The sequence below is a fragment of the Cynocephalus volans genome, chromosome 9, assembly GCF_027409185.1.
Source record: "Cynocephalus volans isolate mCynVol1 chromosome 9, mCynVol1.pri, whole genome shotgun sequence".
NCBI classification, from domain to species: domain Eukaryota; kingdom Metazoa; phylum Chordata; class Mammalia; order Dermoptera; family Cynocephalidae; genus Cynocephalus; species Cynocephalus volans.
In genome coordinates this window covers 152574912-152585677 of record NC_084468.1, presented here as the reverse complement: position 1 = coordinate 152585677, position 10766 = coordinate 152574912, and the positions used below count along the sequence as shown (strand labels likewise).

The 10766-nt window shown below is 45.8% G+C and overlaps 1 pseudogene; it reads left to right on the top strand.

The window, feature by feature from the left end:
- Positions 1-496: 496 nt before the first annotated feature.
- On the top strand, positions 497-3096 carry LOC134386015 (serine/threonine-protein kinase STK11-like; annotated as a pseudogene).
- The last annotated feature ends 7670 nt before the right edge of the window (positions 3097-10766 follow it).

Here is a 10766-nt window from a genome sequence, read left to right as displayed (position 1 = left end):
GGGGATTAAGCAATAGCTAGTGGAACTCCCAGGTGGTGCTGGGGCCAGGCTGAACGTGGTGAGGCTGCAGCAGTGGGGCATGTTCACGGAGGGTGAGCTGATATCAGTGGGGCTGGACACCCTCATCCACCACATCATGCCCAGCAGCAAGCCCTGCAGTGAGCAGGCCAAGCCCCTCAGCAAGTACCTGACGGGGGACTTCCTGGGTGAAGGGTCTTAGGAAGGGTGAAGGAGGTATTGGACTCAGAGACGCTGAGCAGGAGAGCAGTCAAGATCCTCAAGAAGAAGTTGTGAAGAATCCCCGTTGGGGAGGCCAGTGTGAAGAAGTGAAGATCAGGTGCTGGTGAACGGTCTCTGAGAAGAGCTAGCTCTGCACCTCCACCTGGAGCACCTGAGAGGAGCCAGCTCTGCACCTGCACCTAGAACACCTGGAAATTCTACTGTGCAGGAGGATATGACACAAAAACATCATCCAGCTGGTGGATGTTCTGCATGATGAAAGCAAGAAAAAATGCATATGGTGATGAAGTACTGCATGAGCAGCATGCAGGAGGTGTTGGACAGTGTGCCCAACATGCATTCCCCATGTGCCTGGCCCACGGGTACTTCTGCCAGCTCATCAGTGGCCTCAAGTGACTGCCCAGGTGGGGCATCAGCCATCAGTGCATCAAGCAGAGCAACCTGCTGCTCACCACCAGAGGCACACTCAAGATCCCTGACCTGGGCATCGCTGAGTCCCTGCACCCATTCACTGTTGATGATACGTGCCAGACAAGCCAGGGCTCTCAAGCCTTCCAGCCACCCAAGATCACCAGCAGCCTGCACACCTTCTCTGGCTTCAAGATGGTCATCGGTCAGCTGGGGTCGTGCTCTACATCACGACGAACCTGTACCATTTCAAGGAGAACAAGATCTACAAGCCATTTGAGAACATCAGAAAGGCGGACATGACCGAGGACTGCAGCCCCCAGCTCTCCAACCTGCTGAAAGAGATGCTGGAGTACAAGCCCACCAAGTGGTTCTCCATCAGGCAGATCCAGCAGTACAGCTCATTCCAGAAGGAATACCTGCTGTCCGAGGCGCTGGTGCCCATCCTGTCAAAACTGGATGGGACCTGCACAGTGGCGTCAGTGAGATTAAGGGCCTCTTCAACATCAAGGACATCATCTACACTCAGGACTTTGCAGTGCCCAGACAGTTCACAGAAAAGGAAGCGGGTCAGAATGGAACTGTTGTGGCCATGTGCATGAACAGCGTGGAGTCTGCACAGCTGAGCACCAAATAATCCCCCTCCCCCCACAAGACCTGCTCCTCAGCAGCAAGATCACTGGCTATTGCCTGCAAGCGGCAGTGAGATCAGCGCCTGCAGCCCGTCTCCAGGAGCCTTGGCAGGTGCCATGGCCCAGAACCTCCTCTGTCTTCCTGCTGACTCCTGGCCCACAGGCCACCTAAGAAGGTTGCTGCCACACTGCTGTGCTGGTGCACTTTATGTTTTATGTTTGGACTGTTGGCTCCCCGCCCTGCCCCAGACCTTCATGGTTTGTTCTCAGTCTGCCACGAGTTCCGGCCTCCCCCACCTAGTGACGTGCTGAAACAGATCACAGCCACGGATGAAGCCAGTGTGAGGACCAGACCTCCTGTTCACAGCCACGCATGCAGAACTGCCCAGAGCGAGCCACGTGGCTGCCTTACGTTTTCTGTTTAGTTGGTTCCTTCTTCTTTCTTTATTTTCTTTTTTTTAAGAAAAAATAAAACTGCTGGATTTGGGAGGAGGAAAGCTGGTGGAAAAATATTATTAGAAGATAGTACAAATCTTTTCATAAATTTTTGGAAGTACCCTCCTATAATATATATAAAATGTAAACTGGGGTATCGTATGTTTGCAGGAGAGCGTATGATTACACCTGTTTCCTAAAGTTATAAGAATACCTTGCTCAACTTTGTTTGCCAATGTCTAACAGTTTTGGTTATTGAAAGTGGTGAAAGTAAGAAAACTGAATCCACAAGCAGCTGTGAATTGCGTGCTTTAATACATAATGCTGCCGTCCAGCATTGGTGCTGCACACCACAGAGCGTGGTCGTGTTGCTCTTGACAATGTTTTTATTACTGAATGTGTAAAGAAGATGCAAGAGGAGAGTACAGAATTAGTGGGAATGATTATCCAGTTTTCAATGTTTAGCTGGGAGAGGTTAGAATTGTGAAAAAAGAATCTGAAATAGTGGGATATAGAATTTACAGTAATGAGTTTATAAGTTACATTGTTTTATAATGATGATCAGGGTTTTATTGTTTTAGAGATTCTCCACTGAGATCTTTTTTTAAAAACCTGACCTCCGTTAATGGGATTTACAGCTGTATCTTGGTGATCTCTGCCATCTACAAACCAGATGTGTAAAGTGGTTTGGCTCTTTCATTGTGGAGTCCCTTAGAGACTTTCTGCCTGCAAATATTCCACAAAAGCAATTCTTCAAAAACAGTGAAAAAAATTTCTCATGAAATAGTGAACCTTCTAGAAGAATATAAAAAGGACTAATCACATTTTCTGCGGACATCATTCTTTGATAGGATATAGCATGTACATTTGCAGATTGCTAACTATTTACATTTTAAATCAAACACACACATCTGACCATCAAGACTGGCCCAGATAATCTTTCCTTTACTCACAAGTCCACTGCCAACTCATTTCCTGTGTCCACGGTGGAGCTGTGGGGGAGAATTTTATTCTGAAATAGAAAACCTCATCCACATTGAAATGCACACAGACACACATGATTGTGAAGGCGGTGAGCAGATAGATAGACACAGATAAACAGGGAGATAGACAGAAATAGAGATATGAGGGTACTACAAGAAGTTTGCCGAAAAATAGAATTAAAAGATAACATGAGTATATTTCCATAAACTTTTGGAAACGGAGGGAAATGGATACAGACAAAATAATTATATTGATAATCTCTGCTCATTAAGGGTATGAATAATTTCTAGCACACATTGATTCCTCTTTTTTTTTCTTTATAAAAAATTCTACAATGGACATATATTACTTCTATAGGGATTCCTTGTAACTTGAAAGCAGAACATTGGAAATCATTTGTTGCCATAAAATAAACTTTTGAAATTTTGCTCCACTAAAAAAGAAAATCACTACTTCTTCAAATATTCTTTGAATACATTTTTTAAAATATGAATATATTTCATTTTTAAAAATATGAATATATTTCTAAATTATCCAATTAAATGTCTATTAAGCAACTACCACGAGAACGCTATCAGCATAGGGGACACTGTGGACACAAATAAGATCTAGACAGATATCTGGCCTCATGGAGTTAGAGTCTGGAAGGAGAGCTGGCCAATGACAGGAGCAGCTGCAATGCTGAGCCCTTAGTTCTACACTAGGGAATGTTCTCAGTGCTCCAGGCTGGGGTAGAGACAGAGGGTCTGGGAGACGTAGACATCAACTAACTAGGTTCAATTATGTTCTTTAAGTCCTCAAGGCTTCAGCCTTCATAGGTTCAAATTTGATGATGAGTCAAGATATATAATAATGATTTCTCATGTCATTTTAGCACTGGGCCACTCATTTTTATTCAACAGTGAACAGTATTATCATGATAAAACAGAACTTGTTTTATTACAACAGAGGAACTGTTTAAAGAGAAAGTTTATGGTGATAACTTAGTAAATTTTTTTATAAAATGTAATCTTGCTAATAGTGCAGCGTTCTGTTAGGTGCCTATGGCAGTGTTCGACAGTGTTACAAAGGTTTAACACGCTCTGGGAAAATGAGCTGCATTTGTGCAGTACACAGATATCTGTTGGATGCTTACTTAGTGCCAAGCAGTGTGCTGCTCAGGGACACGGCAGACATCTCTAGAGTCTCCTGGCTACTTGTGTCCCTCATCAACCCACAGGAAGTGGGAGGCATTTAATGATGGGGAACAGACTCAGTTCTCAGGCAGCTGAGAACTATTAAAAGGAACCACTCATTTTGAAACTCACCTCTCCTTTTAAAATTTCTTATTCAGCTGATTTTCTGGGCTCCTGTTGTTTCCAGGTTTGGTGATAAGCCTTCCTATGATCAGACCTCTCCTCGCTTGGATTCAGGGCCCTACTAGTCAGGGAAGATACTCCCAGTATTCCCTGACTAGCCCTTCACCGGCATTGGGTGGCTGGACACAGGCACAGATTGATCAGTGCTGGGCACTGACCCACCCAGCTGGCCAGCAGCCTGGCCACCATCGGGTCTCAATGTGGGTTCATCACCACTAGTTTCTCGGGCTTCCACCCTAGTCTGTAATTCCATCCACCCCTCTATGCAGATGTTGGATCCCTGGTGACTTCTTTGGCTTTAGCTTCCTCCTCGGCTCTCCCTGATGTTACTGAGCCCTGAAATTCTTTCTCAGGTTTGTCTACTGAGAATCATGTTACCATGTACTTCTCGTGGCCTGATCTGTCAGCCTTGAGAGATCAGAATCTTCCTTCCAGCATTTCACTCTGGTGTGTGATTTCTCCACAATTTGCCCTTGTTAGCTCCCAAATTATCTGTAGCACATCCCTGTGTTTGATCTGGAATCAGAGAAAAATGACTGTCTTAGGCAAGGTCACAGAACTTGAAGTGGTTAGTCCAGGTTAGTGTGAATCTGATGCCATTGCTTTTAAGGACTGGTGTGTACTGTCTTACCACAGCCCAAGGCTGTAATTCTGCCACAGTCTATGTCCCCTTACTCCCAGTGAGACACACTTACCCATTGTCCTAAAATCCATAAGCTTGTCTCAAACCAAGCCAGAGAAAGATAATGGCTGACAACTGCTTAATCTAAGAAGTAATCTTTCTGCAAGACTCAAATATACCTGCCTCTTCTAATTCTAGCTCAACTACCTACTAGCTTTATGATCCACATAAACCTACTTAGCCTGTGAGCCTCAGCTGTAAAGTGGAGATGTGATATCTACATACTCAGTAAAATGCCTGACACATAGCATGTTCTCGTACATAGTAGGGGCTCTTTGTTAAGTTATTCAGAAGTATTTTTATTGAAACAAAGCATCTTGGAGACATGATGTGTTATTAAAAAGGGGGATTTCTGTTAAGAAAGCAGATGTGGGTGGTTTGAACTACATTTTGTTCTAACATAAATCTGCTGTGCCTTGACCTGGTGATCTTGCCACTCAAAACCCTGAGCACAAACAAAAATTTGTATGGTACTTAACACAATAAGTACAAAAAGAAATAAAGAAAAAAAGGAAAATCAACTACTATTGAATATCCAATTATCATTAGTTGCCTCTGAGCAGAGCTGGGTATGGCTCAGCTCCTTACTTTCTACGTGTAATACAAAATCTAATGAGTTCATTTTGAAGGTTTCTGTTGAGTTAAAAGCATTTTTAGGAGCAAACAATCAAATAACAGAACATTTTCATTCGATACATGCTTAGAAAGCAAAGTAAGATTTACCTTAAATTCCACATTTTTAAGTGATATTCCTAAACATAAAAGAAAAGCATCTATAAGGTCATAGTGTTTGGATCATTTTTTATCATTGGTATCAGAATTTTTCACGTATTTTTTTTTTTATCATTAAGTTCTTTTATTACATGCCAGGACAAATGAACCACAATTTTGTATTAATGTGTCAGGAATTTGTAATCTTCTAGCTAAGATGTCTTGAGACCCCTTTTCCTCCCTACACATGTGTACACACCTGCATCCCCTATTCCTAGGGTGATTCTGCAGGAGATGAGGTGAGAGGGCTCCCTTGACTAGTGTGGGTGCCCAAGGTCAGCATGCTGGGGTGTCACTTACCTGGGATTGCTTGTGACACTGGTATCAAGGCCATGCACAGAACCAAGAGGAATGTGTTGGGCACCAAATGAGCTACCTTAGGGGTTCAGAGGTGTCCCCTGAGACTGAGAGTGAAGAAACCCACAGTAAGTAGGACAATCAAGGAGGCCAAAGTGAAGGGCAGAAGTCAAGGCAGGATGGTGACTCTGGGAAACCTTTGTGCCCAGGCAGTTCCTGGCTGAAGGAAGTGGTGGGCAGACAGAATGAAAGGGCTGGCAGGTTATCAGGCAGCATGTTCATGGTGACCTCCCATCTGGGAGTTCTAGATGAATCCTGGGCTTCAATACAGTAGTTACCTGTCAGATCACATATTTCAAGATAATTCATTCTTCAGTACTTGGCACCTATTCTTTGCCAGGTGCTGGGCTGGGGGCCTGGGATATGGGCAGACCAAAGTGTAGACTCTGCTCCTGGGTTGATGACTGTCAGGTGAGGGGGACTAAGGATCATGACAAAATTCAGAGTGATAACATGTGTAAGCAGAGCACTAGGTAATAAAATCCTAGCCTCTTCTCAAGTGCAGCATTTCAGGGAGTATTGATGGAGCCCCTGTATCAGGCCCTGGATTCTGGGCACAAAATAGTGACATGGTTGCTGTCTCTCAGGACCAGTAGGCTGTGGGCCGGGAAAGTGTTGAGACCAATGGACCTACATCACAGCGATATGTATCTGGTGTAAAGAAAATGGGGTGTGAAGCCAGAGTATGGGGGTGGAATCCTGTTGATATCAACAATGGATATTTTATACAATTTGAGAAGAATTGCTGAACATATCTGCATACTTTCATCTAATGTAGATATAAAGTTATTCCCCTCAATTCTAGTTATGTTTGCATTTAACATGAGCACTTATTCATGCCATTCAATGATTTTGAAAATAAGATTTAAATTTCAGCATTGTATTTCTTACTATATCTTATACATAAGTTACATGTTGCCGTCATCTTAATGGACCAAATGCTCTAGTTCTGCTCTGCACATGGTGTTCATTTCCTACCATCTTCAGGGAGCTTCCTAATCTAAAATATTCTGATGGACTCCTGGATCACTTTACCCTTTCCTCTCTTAGAATGGCAGCCACTCGATAGCACGTCTTCTCTTCTTTCTTATACTGGGATCATCTTCCAAGCCAGGGTGCAGCTGAATCAGCTCTTTGTCCAGCTCTCGGCACCATGGTTGGCATATGGTAGATACTCACAGACAGAACACAAGACTCTAGTAACAGGCGTGTTACAATGACATTTAGAAAGTGACATCTTCTCACTTTTGATACTCTATTAGTTAGAAGTGAGTCACTAAGTACAGTCCCCACTCCAGGGCAGGGGATTACATGAGGATGTGTGCAGCAGATGGTGGGGGCCACTGGGAGCCACTGAGGAGTCACCCACCACACAGACAGAGATGTGGCACTTGAGTCCAAACCTAAATACACATGAAGCCATTGTGAGGTTTTATGGAGGAAAGCAGTGTGTGAATGCATGAAACTCCAACTGTCGCATGGTGCAGACAGGGAAAACAGGCCAAGAGCAAAAGTGACAATTTCAAGATTATATGGCAGAAACCAGACCTGTCATTAATCATATTCTACGCTACCTTCCACACCTTCATGGATTTTATCTCTAGTTTTGTTCATTAGCTACATGTGAAACTGGCCATAGGTTTTAGAGATGTTTGCTCACACATGCCTGATGACATCCATAGGAAGGAGATGCTAGAATGATCCCCACTGTGCAGAAGAGGAGACTGGGGAGGTCCTGAGAGTCACAGTGGCTTGTCGAGGGTCACATAACTGATAAGAAGCAGGAGCTGGGGATGAACCTACATGTATCTCCTCCAAGCTGTGATGCTGGCTGCACCCAGGCCTTGCACAGGGGTGTGGTCGGGCAGTGTTGGTGGAAGTGTGGGCAATAGAGAGAGTTCATGGGGAAGGAGGGTCAGCAGTCAGGTACCCTGAGGGGCATTTGAAGTCTTGTACACAGAGGAGGGGCCCAGGAAATGAGGTACCAGGAAGTGACCTCACTTCCTTGATGACAGACCCCAACAGAACTCAGAACTTGGTAACCTGGCACCCACATTCTATACACAGCCCCTTCCCCAGCTCACTTGGCCACAGGCAGAGTGAGATTTTGTGTTGTGTCCCAAGGTCCCGGGGCTGTAGCCTCAGGAAGCCCTGTGCTGAGAGGCTTGTCCGATGCTTCCGGTGCTGGTTCAGCCCTCACCCTCTACTCCTGTGGCCGTTTGGCAGGAGGTCCCCAAAGGTAATATCAGGTGGCCCAGGGGAGGGTGGGCCAGACCAGGCCAGGCCAGCACTGTGAGCCTCCTTGGGTGACCACATCCCCTCCTGAGTGTGTGGGGTATGGGGACATGGGACACCCTCCTTGGGCAGTGGCAGAGGTTGGGGGTTCCTGGTGTGTTCACACCTCAGGTCATGGCTGGAGGGTGAAAGGGGACTGCTGGGGTGGTAACCACCACCTTGTACATTAACCCTGGGCCCTCGGGCTGTCTTCTCATGTCCTCCCTGGGTTAAGACTGGCCTCCAGCCCCTTCCCTCCTGGGAGTTCACGGTGCTGTCACTGTGTATCCCTCCCCTGTCCTGTCCTAGAGTGAAGACAAGTCTTCCCTGAGCCCGGATGCCACCCACATGGTGTGGCCTGTCCCAGCAGGCACCCTGCAGATGCGGGTGGAGCACCTGGTGCCTGCTGTCCTTGGTGGCGACCACTCCTATGTCCACATGTTTCTGTTGAGCTACAGGAACTTTGTACTGAGGGTCTCAGGTTGAAAAACATCTGTGTGTTGTCAACACGCATACACACCTGTATGTAAATGACTGTTTGGGTGAAAGAAGAAAGAGTGAGACAGACAGACACAGGACAGAAGGAGTCGAATGGGAGAGGCAGCCTGGGCGACGTGACCAAGACATGAATGTGGACCAGCTTTGCTGGGTGGGACTTTCAAAAACTTTTATTCTCCTTTAAGTGATATGTAAACATTTTTTTTTTAAAGATGACTGGTAAATGGAACTTAACCCCTTACTTGGTGTCAGCACCGCACTCTGCCAAGTGAGCCATGGGTCAGCCCATAATATGTAAATATTTTTAATGTGCACATTATTTTATATTTACAAAAAGATTTACAACACATTAAATACCATCCACTGAATGCTCACCTACTAAGTACAGTACATTACCTAGTTTCACCTTTCATAGACATTTGTTGCAAAGATAAAAGATAGTGATTATAAGCAAATCAGTAGTAGTTCAATATGAATGAAGAATAACATTAAAAACACAGTCCTTCCACCCAGGAGCACAAGGTGTGTCCTATGCAATGTTCCTCTTTTCTGTTCTTGCCCTGTGTGCAGGCACGTGTGTGTGTGTGTGTGCAAGTGTGTGTGTGCATGTGTGTGTACAAGCGTGTGTGTGTGTGCACTTCTCTGGGGAGAGGGTGCCGTTGGCCTGCAGAGGACCTGCTGCCTCAGTGTCAGGTGAACTCAGGCATGCCGAGGGGACATGAGTGTGCCATCAGCAGCGTCACCACCCTGGTTGCCTGAATCCGAGGCCAGGACCCTTTGCACCACTTGCCAGGCCACCTTTTCAGTCAAAGCACCACTTCCTCTGCACAGTCCTTGGTAGCTCCCAGCCTGCTCTGCACCGTGTGATCACACTCAGACCAGCCTGGGAGGAGGTGGCCATCACTGGGTGTCCCCAACATTAAAAACAAGGAGCCCTAAGATCACACTGGGGAAGAGACTTCTCCACATTGACAGGGCTGCAGAGTGACACAGCATGGTTCCAGCCCAGCTGCTGCTGCCTCCAGGTGTGGCTGCTGCATGCCACTACCTGCATTGAAGCAAAAATGCCCAGCACAGTGAGGGGCTGCCACCTCTGCTGCCCTGGATGCTTGTCCGCATGTGTAGTGTAGGAGAGGGTCAAGGATGGCCAGGGAGGGTAGGTGCTGTGTCCTGTTACCTCTGTGTTCTCCATAACATTAAGGAGATGTTTGCTGGGAATGAGTGAGAGCCATTCATATTTGATGTACATAAGAAAAGTCAGGGCTGGCCGGTTAGCTCAAATGGTTAGAGTTGGCCTCTTGCCTACTGTCCCTAGCTGTGGGCTGCAGATACCTCCATCCTGGAGGGAGAAAGGGGGACCCCCTAAATGTCTAACCAGAAAGTTTTGATCTTGGGTCACTGGAGAAGGGGAGAAAATGACCTCAGCAGTCTCCAGGGCACAAGCCGTTCCATCCCCCAACCCACAAATATGATCAAACTTAATCACCAAAATCAAGGGTTTTGTACTGTAACTGAATATCAAGTTTGCCTAAGGGTACTTCCCATCATCCCCGATCCCCTCTATTCCTTTTTGGAGTCATTCATGCACTTAACAAACATGCTAGACCCATGCCAGGCACCGGGACTTCAAATGCCCAATAGAGAGAGACCTTAGCTGAAAACTTGGAATGGCAAATTTGGGCATCATTCAGATTCCTTTAGGACTTCAGAATCCTAGTCATGCATTGCTAATTCAGGTCCTGCTAAACAGATTTCTCCCATTGAATAATTATTGAGTGTGAAAACACAGACATAGTCGCAGTTCCTACCCTGGTGGCCATTACAGCCTAGTGGAAAATACAGACGTGAATCAAAGACACAAATAAGTGTAGAATAACAACCATGATGAGTCCGGTGAGGGACTGTTGCTTGGTGACATGCGAGTGTAGAAGGGAAATTTGGCCTGCCTAGAGTGGGAAGCTTCCCTGCTTACCCATTTTCCAGTCTGGGCTGGAATAGGTATTAGTCCAATCATCACATTACTGAATGAATGGATGCAAACAGAGGTGTTTGGGAGGAAAGGAACACATTTTTATGAGAAGCTGTCACAAGAGAACCTACTTGATTGAAGGGGAGGGAGGACAGTGA